The sequence below is a fragment of the Cupressus sempervirens genome, chromosome 7 (assembly GCF_028749045.1).
Source record: "Cupressus sempervirens isolate cs-2001-9-10 chromosome 7, ASM2874904v1, whole genome shotgun sequence".
Classification (NCBI taxonomy): domain Eukaryota; kingdom Viridiplantae; phylum Streptophyta; class Pinopsida; order Cupressales; family Cupressaceae; genus Cupressus; species Cupressus sempervirens.
In genome coordinates, this window is record NC_143124.1 from 47,325,118 (window position 1) to 47,344,884 (window position 19,767).

The window sequence follows — 19,767 nt, forward strand, 5'->3', positions numbered from 1 at the left end:
GAGACAAGAGACACCAGTTTTAACGTGGAAACCCAATATGGGAAAAACCACCAATGCAACTAGTTACTGTTTTTCACTCTTCTGAAGTGAGCCCTGTTAGGAGCCAACCTTGTTAAAGGTTACAAAACACACTGTTAGGTGCGACCTTGTTAGAGGATTTAATCACCCTGCTAGGAGTGGCCTTGCTAGAGGTCTTTAGATCAATTCAACTGAATTGCCACCTTGTTAGAGGATTTTACAAAAGGCTGTTAAACCCACTCTGTTAAGAGATTTGAAAACACTGTTACAATTGTTAGAAAGTAACAATGAGTGATCTGAAATAAATACAACTTATCTTTGCTGATACAGATCTCTGTTCTGTTCCTCTGGATTTTCTCTGATCAAATGCAACTCTGCATCACTGGTCCTTCAAAAATTTGCTCTGACCTTTCTTATAATTCGCATATTAGATATTCAATCATATCTGCTAGCTTGTTCACATTCATACATCCATACTTGAATTCGCAACTTGATCCTTCATATATACCTTTCAGATTATTAAGTCGGCTCAAATACAAGTTACAATTATAAATAATTGTGCTATAAGTCGACTTTATACATTACATAAAGTAATTAACTTTAATTACTTAACCTTCGAGAAATCCTTCGCTGGCCGACTTAACTCGGTAAATACTGCACAGAAAATAATTCCTGTGTTAACCGACTGAGCTCGGTTAATACAGAGAATTTCGAGAAATCCTTCGCTGGCTGACTTAACTCGGTAAATACTGCACAGAAAATAATTCCTGTGTTAACCGACTGAGCTCGGTTAATATAGAGAATTTCGAGAAATCCTTCGCTGGCCGACTTAACTCGGTAAATACTGCACAGAAAATAATTCCTATGTTAACCGACTGAGCTCGGTTAATACAGAGAATTTCGTGAAATCCTTCACTGACCGACTTAACTCGGTAAATACCGATTTCTCCGACTTTCCTTTGATGACCGAGTGAGCTCGGTTAACACTGTCTGCTTCTTTTCTTCGATGATCGAGTCAACTCGGTAAATACTGACAACCTATCTCATATCCTTTGTTTACTGAGTGAGTTCGGTAAACAATGTCTTTCGGCAACAAATCCTTTGATTACCGAGTGAGCTCGGTAAACACTGAACTTCCTTTGTTTACCTTGCAAGCTCAGTAAACTCTGTCAACAGCTGTACTTACCTTCTGAGCTCGGTAGACTCTGTCTGATGACTGATATGACATTTGTGTAACATCAAAGACAATCATGCAATTATCAATTGTATCCAACAGGGTTTCCACATTAAATCATTGTGTCAAGTGTGCTAATAGATAAGTTATGTTTTATGCTTTACATTTATGCATGTTTATTTGATAGTAACATATCAGTTTTGGTTAACACACAATGAATGCATGCATAGTTAAGAATGTTTTATGGGTTCACTGAATTGTGAAAAGTTCTATTTATACATCTGGACATTGAATAACTAATTCACCCCCTCCCCATCCTCCGCTCCCCCCCCACAACCCACTCTTAGTTATTCTAAAAGAATTCCAACAATCTTTTTAGTCTATACTTCCATCCTCATGATTTACTTAGTCTAATAATCTGAAGTATCAATTTTAGGATCTACATGTTCTACCCCGTGATGTCCCAATCATAAATGTTACTCAAGAGTTATATTTTTTCTTTCTATGTAGAGTGGTATTTGTTATTCTATTAAACTAATTTGAACTTCCCCATAATTCAAGGGGTCAAATCACATATGCTTTCACCAAATAACTCTAACTTATTAGGATGCCATGTATGATCTTAGAAGTTCAAAATCTCCATATATACATTCATTCAAGAAAAGTGAGGACTGGGTTCATTTTCAAGTGATTGAGAGAATGAGTTCTCCTAATTATAACAACTCAAGTGAAGGATGTTTCTAGTATTGTTGTGCACTTCCTTGGCAATTTTTAATCATCTACTTTAACCTAGAGATCACTAATCTAGGCCATTGTTTTTCAATTACTAAAAGAAGAAAAAATAGAAAATTAAAGAAGTGGTTTGAAGGCACACATAGTAGAATAGAAGAGAGATAAGACCTTAACAACACATACTATTGAACTTCCAAAAAGGGTGTTAATCCTCTTACAACTATCAATACATTGCACTCTATAGAAATATTCTCCAATTTCTATTTATAATAGATATATTCTCTACCACATACTATTGAATACAATGACCTCTATCTAAAAATAGAAGGTTTAGTAAATATATATAACTTACATAAACCTAGTATGAAAAATGAGTATCAAATCTTGGAATCAATAGGGTGGAAGTGACATGGATCAACCCGTGCAATGAGCACCTCGACAAGCCCAAGAAATATCATGTTGATCTTGTAGTAGCCAAACTATATTTTTTTTGACATTCCTTATCAAGAATAAATATTACCTTGGTTACAGGATAAGGGTGATCAAATAAAATTTTGGGATCACACTTTATTTCACCCATTTGCTCACAAAGTTGTACAATTTCTACTCTATTGTTATAATCTTCAAGAAAACACCCAATTGTAAGAGTGAACTTCTTGTCCTTGTAGGTGCTCTACTTCATTCCATATATTTTCAAAGGAGCTTCTTGTCTAAGGATTTGTGATGTCTAGTCTAATGTCATTTAGGATATATGGACAAATACAACTACATAAGTTATTTGTACACTAATCTCCTAATACACACAAAATATTTGTTAATACAAATTCTTAGACGAAACCCATGAAAACTTCTCAAGAAAAACTTTAACATGTAATTTGAAATGAAGCATGGCTTTAACATATAATTAGAGAACATGAGAGTTTAACTAAGCAATTATAAAGATATGAAGCATTGCAAATAAGGAAGATTTTTTTTTGAATAAAGAACATCCAATCCAAAACTACATGTTAGAGAAAAAATCCATAGTAAACTATCTATTTTGAAGAAAAATCACCATCCAAATATTGATTCACATTAAATACCTATTATTTTCATGGATTATTCACCTATCAAATGCAATAGGTGGCAACTATAACCCAATACAAACAATAGATTAAGAAAAAGGTTTTTAAATGGTGGAAACTGAAGATAGATAATAGGTTGCCTACAATTATACATCCAATATTGAAAGAAAAAATTCCAAAATATAGATTCATGTATGATTACGAAACAATATGAGGGTATGATAACGATTTGACACTTATTTCCAGATATATAGTTTCTATATGATATGTTGGAAAACAATATGGGTAAGTAGTGTTGACCAATACAAAACAACCAAGCATGTTTCAGGTTGAGTATCACCGAGATGATTAGCCTCTTCCACAATCTAGGTCCTCTACCCTATATCAGGGTTTGAGCTTTCAACCTGAGTGGTTTAACTTCAAATAAGAAAAATCTAACCTAAGAACATATTGAAGAGAAGAAAGATGCGATATTAATATTTTGAACCTTCATCTTGATGAAAAACAATACTCTTAGTTATTTATCAGTAATAAAAAAATCTCAATGGCAATATATTGACTAGTAATACACAAAATCTAAACACAGTGGTGTTGGTATTTACTATTTTGACCTCTATAAACTATTCAATACAATGACCCAAATATTTAAAAAAAAAATTTAGTAAAATAATAGAAGTTAGATAAACATGGTAAGGGAAATGAGCATCAAAACTTGGAAGCAATAGGGTAGAAGTGATAGGGATCGACATGAGCATCAAGCACCTCCACAACCCTCACAAAACTACAATAGACTTGCCTCTTCCAACCCTTGGATGTGCCTCCTTAACCACTTCCAAAATCCCATCATGTCTTGGAAATACCATCCAAAATACATCTCTCCAAGGCCATCTACATGTTCCTCTTGAGGGCACCTAGCATCACATTGCGCAAAGTGGTAGCATGCAACTTGTAGTTCTTATTTAGGGCTAGAGAAGGAAAAAACCCATTACCCTAATTTTGATGACCTCACATGTTTTACCCTTTGTGTGAATATTTTTACTTTTATACCCTACCAACATATATTTTAAATAATAGTAAGGAGATTTTAGATCACTATCAATCTCTTTGCTGGAATTATTTTCTATATTTACATAAGAGAATTTCTAGGGTAAAAATCTTTAAATGCATCAATAGCTAAAAAATATAAAAATAACTTTCATGATTTCCAATAAATTGAAATCCCCAAAACAACCATTTTCTCAAACCAATCAGTTTACAAATTGATCACTATCATACAAAGCCACATTTTTGTTGCCTCTAACTTCATTGCAATTTGTCACATTTTTCAACTCTTCCTCAACATTTGGCACAATCTTTTCTTTCTTTAGTAGATTGGAATAAAGTGGGAAAATTTATTTTTCTTTTGTTTTTACTTCTAATTTTAGATAATTAAAATGGTTTTAGTTTTAAATTTATAATGACTGAAGTAATAATTTAAATGTCATTAATTATTGTTTTATGAATTAGTGTCCCTATGTATAGGTGGAATAGGAATCCTTGGATGAAGGATGAAAAACTTAAAAGCATATAGTAAGGTTAAATGGTAATTATGAACATAAGTTTACAAATAATGAAAAGGTGATGATCAAGGATAGGCATATCATGTACACAAGAGAGAGTTGTGAGTAGGATAACATTCCTTATATCAAAATAATGTCACATAATAAAAAAAAGCCACTCTATTAAGGAAATTCAATCCTTAGATGAAGAGAAATAATGTACAAAAGCCTTTATCCCTAAGCATGAGACAATAAACAAAGTTTATGGTAGAATAAAGCTACAAAATCTCATGAGATATCAATATGAAGGCAACCGCCTATATAAGGAGCATACTCCAATGGCATCTAGCTCCTACCTGGCCTATACACAAAGCATCCAATATCTAATAAATAATTATAAAATAATGTTATACCATAGAAAGATAGAACAAGAAACATCATAAGATAACCACCTCTAAACATCATAAGGTTTCGAGATAGATATTAGAAATATTGTAAACTATAGATGATTATTAGATGAAAAACATTAGAATCCAAGAAATAAAAAATACATTTTCTAGGTAAAAGACATGCAATCCTACATGTAACAAAATCTCTTCATAACCAAAGATAAAAATGTTTAATAAAACAATACAATCTATAGAGAAATAAGTGAAAAGATAAAGTACAAACATGTACAAAGCATCTAATATCTAATAAATAATTATAAAATAATGTTATACCATAGAAATATAGAACAAGAAATATCATAGGATAACCACCTCTAAACATCATAAGGTTTCGAGATAGATATTAGAAATATTGTAAACTATAGATGATTATTAAATGAAAAACATTAGAATCCAAGATATAAAAAATACATTTTCTAGGTAAAAGACATGCAATCCTACATGTAACAAAATCTCTTCATAACCAAAGATAAAAATGTTCAATAAAACAATACAATCTATAGAGAAATAAGTGAAAAGATAAAGTAGAAACATGTTATACTTATAATAAGAGATAACAAGAGTAAAGAAGATAAGAGCATCTATCTAAGAGAGATCCTTATAATATTCATAATACAAAGATAAAGTTGCACATAATAAAACCAATCAATGTAGACACATCAAAAGAATATGCACCTAAAAGGGATAAAAAGGAGGAGGTATAACATACGAGGCTATGTCAATACCAAATTTGTTATTTCCAAGAATGGATATCTAAGTATCGAATAACCAAAATAGATCTCAAGAGAGGATGATCCTTGTCCCCTAGTATGTGTGAAAAAGGAGAAAGGCCTATTGCACCAATCCTAAATATATAATGCAAAATAACATGGAGTACCAATAATAGGGTTTAGAAATTATAAGTATTTTATGTATAATAAATTTAACATGTCCTATGCTTTTGAAGTATTAGATAGATGCCAAAAGAAAGGACCTCAAAGTACAAAAAGGGCTGACCAAAAACATGCCCTATGTTACTATGAATATAGATAATAAATTCTATACAATCATGAAATGTATGTCCATTACTGTATCAAAAAGGAATATTAAATATAGCAACAACATTCATAAAATATAGTTGATTTTGTGAGGTGGGAGCTTGCAAAATGTGATGGTAGACCATTAATGCTAAAATTTCCCTAGTGTTAGTGGGAGAAAAATGTGGAATTGGAAGAAGAAGGTGTAAAGGAGGTTGGGGTGGAGGAGAAGTAGAAGAAGAATCATAAGAAGAACAAAAAGAACAATACCTCTCTTATGATGTGTTGGTGTGTTTTAGACTATTGGGTAGAAAAAGGCCTAATACTAGTATTCATAAGATTTATCTTAGCCTAAGGACTTAGCTACTTCCTATGCTTAACTAGGAAAACTTCAGATCTAGTTCAAAATTCAATAGAATCACCAAGATTCTCTACTCTTCAAGCTCTACAATGCTTAGGTGGGTACACCTTAGGGATACAATGATTATATAATTGATCATTTGGCAATTTTCTCACAATTCATTCAATTGATACTTCTCTTTTTTAGATCTATCCCTTTAAAGAAGACAATGATCATATATGTTCTATATTTTTCAATTAATCCTTGACAATAGTAGCTAACAATGACAATCAAGATATTAATGCAAATAAGTGTTGACCAATGCTTTAATTACTCATATAGTTAAGTAAACTTGATTTGATTTTATGTTTATGCCTAATTAAACCCTATGACTTATTCAACATGCAATGGAACTTATGATTAGTGCCCTATCCATACGGATCCAAAGCCTACCAAGCAAAACATCTTGAACTAATTAATTGCATTACAATTAATCTTATTAAGAATTATCCCTAAACCCATTCTTATGAATATCCTTGCTATATAACTAGAAACCCTATCAATTTATTCATGCATTTACTTATTTATTGAATAAAAAGCAATAGAAAATTGATATAAAACTTATCCTACTTGCATTGAATTGTATAAAAATTGCTTACATAATCCAAATATAACTAGTACACAACAATGGAGACAAAATTCAAAGACAAAAATATGGCAAAACTTCTTCATTTCCATTAAATTTCATTAAAAATTACAAGAACGTTGGTAAACCTATAGAGACATTAAAATATAAGATAATTGATCTATCAATATTCACTTATATTTCAACTTAAATGAGAATACATCATAAAGTTCACAAGAGACTCAAATGGACTAACAAAAATAGCATAATTCTCAATGTTGCAAGGAGATTGGAAATATGCTCCACATCTTGGGAATCATTTCATAGAAAGGATTGCAACAAGCTTCAAATGAGAGGACACTTGTCAAAATATTGATAAAAATTAAATACAAATATTATTCATATTCTATTACAAACAAAACATTCTTTGTACTTGGCCTCAAAATTAAGATGTAGTTGCAAAGCTGATAGGTGGCATTTCTTACCAAATATCAATTTTTCTTTATCTCCTATCACCATCCATGCCTTCTCATTGCCTTTTTCTTATTTAAACTACATCTCAAGTGCATCTAGTCAATACCACCAGTTCACAATACCTTGATATCTATAATCAGATCTCATATGTTGATATCTGTATCAACATTAGGCTAGGTGATATCTCTGATTATATCCAACTCTTCCAATAATTTTCTCCACTTGGCATCAATTATAGCTTTGAACTTAAGAGCCACTTTAGATATCTCTTCCTCTAGCCTATAGAGGATATCCACCATATCATAAATAAAACTAGCACCCACTTCATTACTATGAAAAGATAACAACCTGGGATGATCAAGAATATTGCCAAAAGATGATGACCATTCAACCTAGTCCTAAATTTTTCCCTCACTATCCAAAATTGTAGGCACAAAATTTGGTGTCCTAGTAGGAATTGTTTTCATCTGAACTTTTAGACTAGTTGCATTTTCCCTCCAAATAAAATTTGTGTTGTCATTGATTTCATACCTTATTGGTGAGATAGTGTTAACCTTAGAAGAGTGTCATATTGTTTTGTTAAAGAAGAGGATTTAAAAAGAAGAAATAAGAAAATGACCTAGTGGAAAAGTTGAGCTATATGGAATTATAATGGGAACTTGATCAGTTGTCACATTGACAAGATAATGGTGTTTACCCATAACACAAAGTGAAAAAATAAATTGAGTTAAATTCTACATGAAATGGTCAATGGAAGACATAATGCATAGCTAAACTAAGTAACAGAGAAAAAAGTAAAGGAACTTATGCAAGAATTTGAGTTGTGTTAGTATCAACTGAGTGATAGTAGAAGCCAAGTAAAATATAGTCTCGAATGAGAATCAGTAAATATAGAGAAAATATAGTATCAACCAATTGATAGTTTATTTATGATCGAGTTATACTATGATGACCGAGTAGAGGAATGCTAAATTAACCAAGTGTCATCATTTGACACTTTGTGAAGGACTTGAGATTCTCAACAGACACAACTAAATTAAAAATTCATTATCATGATGATGTAAATAAACTCTTAAACTTATTGATAGTCATTGACACATACTATAACTTTTAATATTCTATCTTTTTTAATTTTGTAAATGAGAGTGGTAAAATTGTATAATAAAATTCATTAAGTGTGTAATATTAAAATTTAAAAGAAAACTTTTTATTATTGATTATAACTTCAATCTCCTAGAGTTTTGGCTTAAATGAAATGTTTGTTTTTAAATATAAATTAAAATTTGCATTATAGATAAAAAATTCTATCATCAATATGTTTAATGTGATTTGTTAAGTCATCTAGTATTAAAGTTTGAATCTAATTTTTTGATAATATTGAATGTTAAATTTTATAAAATTTTAGTTTTATTGAAATATTTATTTTCATTACAAACAATCAACTTTTATTGCGTTACTAGAAAAAAAGAAAAAAAGAGAAAATCTAAATTATGCAATGGATGGTAGTCATAAAATTTTTGCAATGATATTTATTGAATCTTCTCCTGTTATAACCTGAATAAGACTTTCAATTAATCTTAAATCATTATATTAATAATATTTTGACATTAACAAGTGCAAGGGAATAATTATGTTATAGAGAGATGCAATGAGAAAAAAGAGAAAATCAAAGTTTACATGCTAATTAGAGTATGCGATGAAAGAAAGTGAAAAAATATATTGTTGATTGCTAATAAAACTTGATTAATATATTCCTATACTTTTTATTATGTGCAACTTTGAAACTTTCTTACCTGTTCTTCAAAATATTTAGACATTCCTACTTGATATGTGCTTAAGATTTTGAATTTATTGATCACTAATTAACTTTCATAAAGAAGGCATCAACTATAAAGTTACTTATTCAATAGATTATTCTAAGGTTTCTAATAATATGGATGCAAAAGTTACTATACTTTTTTTCAAAATGATCCTAATATCTTTTAGACATTATCATATTTTATAATATTAACAAATATGCTCATTTTCTTAAATTAATGAAGGTTTAGATATTATGTGATATTTTATTTGATAACTAGATAATTATCAAGACACTTATAATAGATTAGTAGTTTTTAAAATCACTCATAGCTATCACTAGCATTGTATTGGTGTCACAATTCAATGAAACAAACAACTAAACAACCGAACACATTAGAATGAGTAAGGTCCAACACACCAAAAGATCTATGAGAGGTGAAGTAAAACTAGATGCAATATTATTTTTTGTAGATCCAAGTCTTACATGAATGAAAACCAAGATTACAATCATTTAAAGTCTTAATAAAAGAAATCAATGTCCCCAAACCATTTTATTTAACATGATCCAAGGTCAATGAAACTACATAAAATAACAAACAAGGATTTGTCCCTTAATGTGTACCAGAGATGACTACTCAATTATCTAGGTGTCTAAATCCAAAGATGTCCAATAAATAAAATTTGAACATATAAAATATGGGATGATAGGAAATCTCAAATTATCATCAAAGAGGTGTCAATTATGTGCCTATGTATAGAGAGTGTTTGATGCATCAAGTAGTAGTGCAATGTTTGGAGTGTTTAATTTAAAAAATAATACTACATTATTTGGCATCTCATAGGATAAGAACTTTTACTAATTCATGGAATCAAAAAATGATCTTTTTATAGCGGAAATGAATGTTAATGATTTTTTAAATTATTAAAACTAAAATGATCCAATAGGGATTAAAGGATATGGAGCAAATAGGTTTATTTTTATCCAGCTTCCTCATTGGGATGATTAATTACATGATAAGCAAGTGAATTGTATCTATAAATAAAAGAGGGGATCAACATCATGTTCTTCCCTTCAAGTTGAAAGGGGAGGAACATTCTTGTGAGTGCACATTTTGGTTTAATTATATTTAATTAATTTTTTTTAGTGTATATGAGCATTCATTAGTCATACATGGAGGATATGTAGAATTTTAGAGGAAATATCATATCATCTATAGATGTTTATCTTTTTATTAATGTAAAAAGTTAGGGTTTATGTCTACAAGGCTTGAGGAGGCATTATACAAACTTATTGGAGATGTGTAGTTTTGGAGGAAAGACATCTAAGGTACACATGACTAGAATAGAAATGCATAAAAGTGGTCTTAGTATTTAAAGGAAATAAGTATCTCCAGCTATAGCCACCCAAAATGATGTCTTCTCATAAATACTTGGAGAGCATTCTTCTAGTGCCTAATAAGACAAATACACTTACCCATATTATGAACTTACAAGAAAATCATGGTAGATGTTTTTGCATGCCAATGGATTGTAAGAAAACCTTATCATTTATTTGATCAAAGTGGCTACAAGTTGTTACAAGAAATCTATAAGGCACATATTGTAAAAATAGTTGGATAATGATAAAAAAATTGATTTGTCTTAAAAGAGCCTACTTAGAGCAGTAAGAAGATAGAGGACTTCTTAGAATATAATTGTAACTCATATTGATTTTAATTTTGGTGAAAAGAACTCCATAAATATTTGGGTAGAGGTGTAAATCATAGCATCTATCTACTAGAGTGTACTCTCTATTCATGGCACATTTTTCCTTAATGAAGATAAATATTGTACTCCTATGTTTCATTTCTCCTTTTTAAAAGCAATATGTCATGTACTAGTATTTGATGGGTTTGAGCTAGTTTATTATATTGGTATGATTAAGTTTTGTCTATATATTTGTATTTGTGATCATGGAATTTTCTTTCTCATTATATAAATTATCTAGAACAAAAAATGAATTATACAATTTATAACCTTATAATCACAAAGATCTATATGTAGAGTTGTGATACCTTATTGGACCTTTATAGGAACTCTTTTCTAGAATAAATATTCCATTCATGTTTCCTCTTCAAAAATTTATATTTCAAAATAATGCTTTTCTATTGTATTTGTGGAAATATGGATTTAGACACTCCATACAAGTTTAGAGTCTTTAGTTTGACCCTTGTAGTTGCTTTCCCATGTTGACATATATGAATAGTATATTGTATGTCATATAAAATTAAATATTTTTATTTCTTCAAACAAAAATGAAAGATTTGTAATGGATCGTGTTGGATACAAATGTTCAAATCTATCACTAAGAAGGGTGAAAACCCTATGAATGTTATACTGGAAATTGCTAAGTATGCCTAACAAGTTTATTTTGGAAAAAACCTAACCTAAGTTATTTAATTTTTGAAAGTGGTATCTACTCCTTCTCCTTTAAATTCCAACATGAAAAATCATCTTATAAACAATAAAAACTATTTTCCAAGACATCATGATATGTTTCCATATACAACTTATTTCTTGTTATTCTTTTGGAGCTTTATTGGTCTCCAAGGGGGAGATTGTTGTGATTTGGAGCCTAATTTAACTCGAAGGTTTATTTGGCTTGGTTTTCTCCCCATATTATTTCTATGGCAGTCTTTGGGGAATGCCCCCAAGATGGGGTCAAAGGTAGCACCCTTGCAGGGTCCTAGGTTAGTGCCCTAGGTGTACTCCCTATTGTAGTACAAGGTGGGAATGAGGGGAAATGCTCTCATGGGGGTTTTCAGGGGTAACGCCCCTAAACACAAAATGCCCTTATATTGTAAAAGGTGATGGTTGTTATTTTTCCTATTGGATGACATAGTCTAGCCCTAATTTTGTAAGCAAAAAAAGCTTGTATAAAAAGGCTTAGGGTTAGGGATCTCATTATGTAAAGGTTATATTGTAGCTTCTTGTGATGGTATTGAGCTGTAAGCGATTATAGATTGCAATCACTAGATAATTATAATATTAGACTTGTTGTTGGTGGGTGTAGCCTAGGAATTGGGTGAACCACATTAAATCTTTGGGTATTGTGTTCTCTTTTATGCCATCTACTATTTTTTAGTATTGGTTATATTTGCATGTAACTATTATTTCTGTCTAAGGTTAATCCTAACAAGTCATATTAGAACCTAGTTGATTGCCATTTTTTTTTTGCCAAATCATCATTATTTTTTTTTTATAGTGATCCTCTATAAGAAGATCTCATGGTTGAGTGGGATTGATGGAAAATGAGGATAAGATAAGGGTTGACAATTTTAATGGGAAAAAATTTCAATTATTGAAAATGCAAATGGAGGACTATCTTTATCAGAAGGATTTATGGACTCTTTTGGAAGGAAAACTCGTGAATCAAGGATCTATGACAAATGACAACTGGGATATTTTAGATGAAAGGTGCTTGGAAGAATTCAATTATGCTTGGCACCATTAATGGCATTTAATGTTACAAAAGTGAAGACAAAAGAAAAGAGTTGATGCAAACCCTAGTAAAACTATATGAAAAGCCCTCTAGTTGAAACAAGGTATTTCTCATGAACCATTTATTTAATATGTAAATAAGAGAAGGTGGATCTATTACAGATCATTTAAATGAGTTTAATACTATTACTAGTAAGTTATCTTTTGTGGGTATCAATTTTGAGGAAGAAATTAGGGCTCTCTTGATTCTTTGTTCCTTTCTTGAAAGCTAGAAAAGCTTGGTAATGGTTGTAAGTAATTATGTTTATGGATCTAATACCCTAAAATATCATGATGTGATCTATGTTATTTTGAGTGAGGACCCACATAGGAAAAACTTAGGTGTATCTACATGAGAAAGTGCTTTGAATGCATAAAGTAGAGGCGAAATGCTTGAGAGAGGAAATAATTCTAAAAATCATGAGAAATCTGGATCAGAGTCAAAGGGGAATAGTTCTCAATCTGGAGGACCAAGAGATTTTTGGTACTATGGGAAATGAAGGCATAAGAAGAAAGATTGCTAGACTTGAAAGAACAAATCCCAAGAGGATTCTTTGCTTCTATCTTTAGATAGTGTTGATTATTCATGGGTTTTAGATTCTAATGGTTCATTTCATGCTATACCTCATAGAGGTTATTTAATTGATTATGTCCAAGGGGATTTTGGGCTTGTTTATTTGGGGGATAATGAACCCTAATAGATTTTTGGAAATGAAAAAGTTAAGATTAAGTTTTAGAATGTGAATCATTGGCTACTACATGAGGTAATACATGGTCAAAGATTGAGTAGGAATTTAATTTCAATAGGGCAAGTCAATGATGAGGGTTGTGTAGTCACCTTTAATAATAAATGTTGGGAGGTTTCAAAAGGTTCCATTGTAGTATAAAAATGTGTGAAAGTAGGTACTTTATATCTTTGTATAGGTCATATTGTTCTTTCTACTTTGATTGTTTCAGAGAAAAAATGAATATTTAGGAATAGTTTCTATAGTTTAGCAAGGAGAACAAATAGCTACAAAAGATTCTAATATAGGACTGTGGCACATGAGTGAGCAAGGTATGAAAGTAATTCATTTGAAGAAAGTTTTACTAGGTCTAAAATGTTTCAATATAGATTTCTATGAAATTTGTGTGTATGAAAAACAAAAGAGAGTGAGATTTGTGAAGATTGGGAAGGAAAATAAAATTGAGAAATTAGAGTTTGTGAATACAAATGTATGGGGACTAGCTTGGGTATCTTCCCTTCGTGTCTCTCATTATTATGTTACATTTATTGATGTTGCAATTAGAAAAGTATGGGTTTATTTCCTTAGAAAAAAATCTAATGTATTTCAAACTTTTAAGAAATGGAAATGCTTGGTTGAAAATAAGACTGGTAAGAAATTAAAATGTCTTAGATCTAACAATAGTGGTGAGTATTGCATTCATGAATTCAAAGATTATTGTTACACTGATGGTATTCGTAGATCAAAAACTATTCTAGTTACTCCTTAGGAAAATTGAGTGGTTGAATGCATGAATAGGACAATAATGGAGCATGCAAGGAGCATGAGGTTGCATACAAGGTTTCTCTTACACATATCAGTGGAGGCTATCAATACTATTGTATATTTGACTAATAGAGGTCCCTATACTCCTTTGGGTTGTGGTATTCTAAAGGAAGTATAGACTGGTAAGGAGGTGAGTTATTCTTTTCTCAAAACCTTTGGTTGTGAAGCATTTTCTCATATAGATTTTGAAAATAGAACCAAGCTGGAAGCTAAGTCAAAGAAATTAGTATTTGTTGGATATAGCATTAATGAATTTGGTAATAGGCTTTAGGATTTTAAAAACCATAAAATTGTAAGAAGTAGGGATGTCATATTCAATGAGAAAGTGTTGTACAAAGATATATTGCAGCAACATGAGAAGAAAGAAGATGATTATGTAGTGCTAGATGATACTCCAAAAGAAGATGTTCCTACCATTCCTCATGATGAGCAACAGCCACAACAACAAATACCACACACACTAGTGAATGTTAGATTGTCAACAAGGCTAATTAGATCTTTAGAAAGATTTTCTCCCTCTTTGTATTCTATTTTACTAACCAATCTTGGTTAACCTAAATGTTATGATGAAGTTGTGTAGGTGGATACAAAGATTCACTTTGCTAAAAAATAAGACTTAAGATTTATGCAAGTTTCCTATAGGTAAAAGAGCTTTATAGAATAAACAAGTTTAGAAGTTAAAAGAAGAGGATGCAGGTAAGATAATATTTATAGCTAGATTAGTTGTAAAAGGATTTGAATAGAAAAAGGGCATTGGTTTTGATGAGATATTTTCTTCTATTGTTAAAATGACTTCTATTAGTATTGTTTTAAGGATAGTGGCTACTAAAGATTTGCATTTGGAGTAGCTTGATATTAAGGTAACCTACCTTCATGGTGATTTGGATGAAGAATTTATATATATATGGCACAACCATAGGGATATGAGGTCAAAGGCAAGGAGAAATTAGTGTATAGATTGGAGAAAAATTTATACTGCTTGAAGTAAGCACCTTGACAATGGCATATTAAATCTGACAAGTTTATGCATAAGCATGGATACAATAGGTGTCATTTAGATCATTGTGTTTATTTTAAGAGGTTGGATGATGACGGCTACTTTATTTTATGTTTATATGTTGATGATATGCTTGTAGCTAGGTCTAACATGGATCATATTAAGGTGCTGAAATTCTAGTTAGCATATGAATTTGCCATGAAGGATTTTGGGGGCAGGAAAACAAATTCTTGGTATGAAGATTTTTAGAGATAGGAAGATCAAGAAATTGATAATAGGGAACAAAAGTATTTATGAAATAAAAACATTATTTGGAACTACAAAGTAAATGAATAAAAATGGTATGTGTATGTGGTTGTTGGGCTCTTAGACAGTCTTATAGTAGAGACCCTGATTATGTGCAACATTCATATTTTATTTATAGTGTGCATATGGACTTACAACTTTAAAACTAATTTATATGAAACCATATATCAATTTGATGACTATACCATAGATTTTACAAGGATTATTAGTGTTTATTATAGAAAAAATTATACCATCCCTACATTAATGATCTATTTGGCTATTTTATTGCATCCTATGCAATATACAATATTTTTCTTTAGAATTATATTAATGTGGATAACCATATGAAAATATGAACAGATTTAGATTTTAAATGAAACAAAAGGTAACAAAAGTGATTTCTTAATTAAGGGAACAAATCATCTTACACATTAAGATACTAGGGAATCAATAATAGAGAGTCAAGTTTAATAATGAGGTATTTTTTATTGACCCTTTCTTAAAACTATATCTTTATAGTTCAAAAGTGAATGAAGAAAATTTATACAACACAACAATTCCAAAGATTCTAATATTTGAAAATAGGAACAGAGGTATTCAAGAAATAAAAATATTATTTGAAACTAAAAACTAAATGAAGAAAAATGGTCCCTCTATGAGATTGTTGGGCTCTTCGACAGTCTTATAGTAAAGACTTTGATTCTATGCAGCATTTATATTTTATCAAAAGTATGCATATGAACTTGATGGTTTTAAAACTAGTTTATATGAAACAATATGCTTGAACTATTTATTTTCTAGCTACTCAAAATATATTTGTACAAATTTGTTTACTAGTTGGGTGCTCAGATTCAAAGAAATAAATATATGAATACATAATGCATAAATTCATTGATTCTCTTCCTTCCACTTGTATCTTCCACTACTTTAATCATTGTAATTTCATATTGATTAACTCATTTTCTCTTATCACAACAATGGACTCATCGTATGAATTCATCGATCAAATGGAGAAATCAATTCAAACTCATAAAAAATAGAGTAATCAATGACACTTAAGCTATAGCAATAATAGGATGGGGCATTCATGTGTGATAGAGAAATGATAATTACAAGGGGACATGCGAGAGAGACAATAAATATGTTAGGGACATGGGTTGGAGAGAAGTGGAGGAAGGTGAGAGAAATGAGGTAAACATTGAGAATAAAAAAGGAATGTCATAGTGACTATTAAAGGGGGACATGTGAGTGAGTGCGAAAATAATTGTCAGGGTAAAGTTTGAGAATATTTTGGCTTGTTGGTTGGCCTTGCCTACCACTAGTTAATAAGTATAAAGATATAAAGTCCTAGGGTGATTTGTATATTTTCATTAATTTAGGGATGAAAGGATTCAAGTTGTTTGAATGAAATTTTAGGTCTAGGTGTTTACGTCCTAGAAAGTTGACCAAGGATCAAACTGTAATGAAGTCCTTAAAATAGATTGGTTTTTGAGAATTTAACATTTTTAGATGATTTAAGGTCCTATGTAGTGATTTCGAGTCAATTTGAACCACTAGGGATAATAGTTTGACAAAACTTCCAAAATTACAAAAGATGTAAAAGTTGCTCGTGACAACTTTGCAATTTTGAAAAAGTTGTCATCACAACTTTTCCTAAAAACTTGGATTTGGGTTTAATGGTGCCAAAAACCTAACCCAAGGGTCGATACATGTGGGTATGATATATATAAGGCCACTCTAACCATATATCTATGTCTCATCTCTCTCTCTCTCTGCTCTTGTCTTCCTTCTTCCATCACCTTATATTTCTATTCCATTCCATCATTATTCTATTCCTCCCCCTCTCACCATCTCTCTCTCTCTCTCTCTCTCTCTCTCTCTCTCTCTCTCTCTCTCTCTCTCTCTCCCTCCCTCCCTCCCTCCCTCCCTCCCTCCCTCTCTCTCTCTCTCTCTCTCTCTCTCTCTCTCTCTCTCTCTCTCTCTCTCTCTCTCTCTCTCTCTCTCTCTCTCTCTCTCTCTCTCTCTCTCTACATGCACACGTTTGTAATGTCTTTTTTTCTTCCCCTCTTACTATCACTTTCCTATATTACTATCTCTCAATCAATCTCCTTTCATCTCCTCTTATTACTCTTGTTCACACTCTCTTCTCCCTCTTGTAACTATATCATTCCTTTTTTGACCTTTTTGTCTACCTCATGTATCTTACTACCTTTGCACTGCTCCTATCTTTTCTCTTAGTAACGTCTCAATACTCTTCATTATCCTTTGAAGGAGGTCTTTATTTTCTACTTCACAATGCTTTCTAGTCAATCATTCTCTTATTTCCTTGTTTTCTTTTTCTACCATCTTCTTTTTTATTAGTAGTATTTCATACAAATCTTTAGGTTCTAATCATGAAGAGTTTCATGGATTCCTAGAGATTGTATTATGAGTTTTGACATCAAGGAGGAGTGTTGAGATAAGTGATACTCTAACTCACAGTTCCACCATAGTTTTCACCATCACTATTGTTCATCCTAGGACTGGAATATTTTAATTAATTTTAGTTAAAGATGATAAAGATTGAGAATGAAGCATGAGTTAATATCTCCACAAATTGTGAACTCTAAATTATCTATTACTGGAGTAAACCATATTAAAGGCATGAAATAATACCTAATAAATGTATGAAATATAAAATAGGAAAAATTAATATATTTGAGAGGGTGCAAGCTCTAATACAATTATCTATTTTAATCTTTTTAGAATAGCCCAAAACAGTGTAAAAAATTAATATTAAATTGAATAAAAAAATCATGTTTGTTTAAATTCTTGTAGTGTTCTATGTTTTGTATGTTTTCTATTTCTCTATTCTTCTCCCCTTTTTCAAAATCTAAATAATTTGTCTAGCTCATAGAAAATTTACAAGTTTTGGTAATTACGAGATCATTTCTTTCACAAATGACAACCTTTCACCCTTAGTCTTTTGGCTAGAAATAGAGATCTTGAGGAAATTCAATGCTCCTAATTTGTTAGCTCTATCAATTTTACATTATATTCCAATTATACCAAAAAAAAATTCCAATTGGTTGATTAAAATGAATTACAACTTGGACTACACTTTCTTGTGATGTAGGCATGCATTTGTGTAAAATTATATTTCCTCATTCTAGAAGAAAGGCAATACAATGTAAAAATTATTACAAATCATTAATGACACTTTAGTATACAATATGTTTTATTATTAAATTCTATTTTAAATTCATAACAATTTAAATTTAAATAAAAAATATAGATTACTCTCTCTTCTTGTATATTAAATTAAATAATAAATAATATAATAATTAATTTTATCTTTTAGCCAATAGTGGCATGTTGAGATGGTTAAGTTGTTGTGTTGTTATCCTTGCCATCAAGGTTCGAATCTCATGGAGATGAGGTCCCCCGTTTGTGGCCTCACTGGTTCATAGCTCCAGGTCAAAGTGTTTACCCCTATTTTTTTTTTTTAAAGTAATTTTATCTTTTAAGTCTCAAATAATTTTGTTAGATAGAATAAACTTATTCTAAATTCTTAAATTGAAAATTTCTTCCTTTGTTAAACATGATAAAAAAATGGTATGCTAGGTTTAAAAATAAATAGAATCTTAAAACTTAAATTAAACACGCATAATCATATATTCAAACCAAACAACACTTCCAATTATGTAAAAGAAAGCATAGACAAGAGAAGTGGTGAATATTTTTAAGAATAAGAAATTCTATATATGTCGATAGAACCTCCTATAGTATTGGCCCATTTCCATCGATTATAGAATAGTATGATTATTTTGCAAAAATATTTTACATCATTCTCTATTTGTATAATTAGAGGCTTCTATATTGAAATAAAAAGTAGAATTACTACTTGTCCTTCATATCAAGTATTTTAAATAATTAATTATCTTTTCATAATTATAATTAAAACCATATTCCTTGTATAAAATATATAAATTTGTTTAAGAAAAAAATAGTTTTGCATAGACAAAAAGGTCAATGTAATGTTAGTTTGTGCTAATTGATCAGAGAAGTACTGCACATACTTCATAATTCTTTGGGGTTCAGAGCTTATTTTATCATGAATATTTTATTGATAATTTTGGGCCGACATATTATAATTAACTATAATATTAAAGAAAAAAAATACTTGTATAAAAGGGCTCAGGGT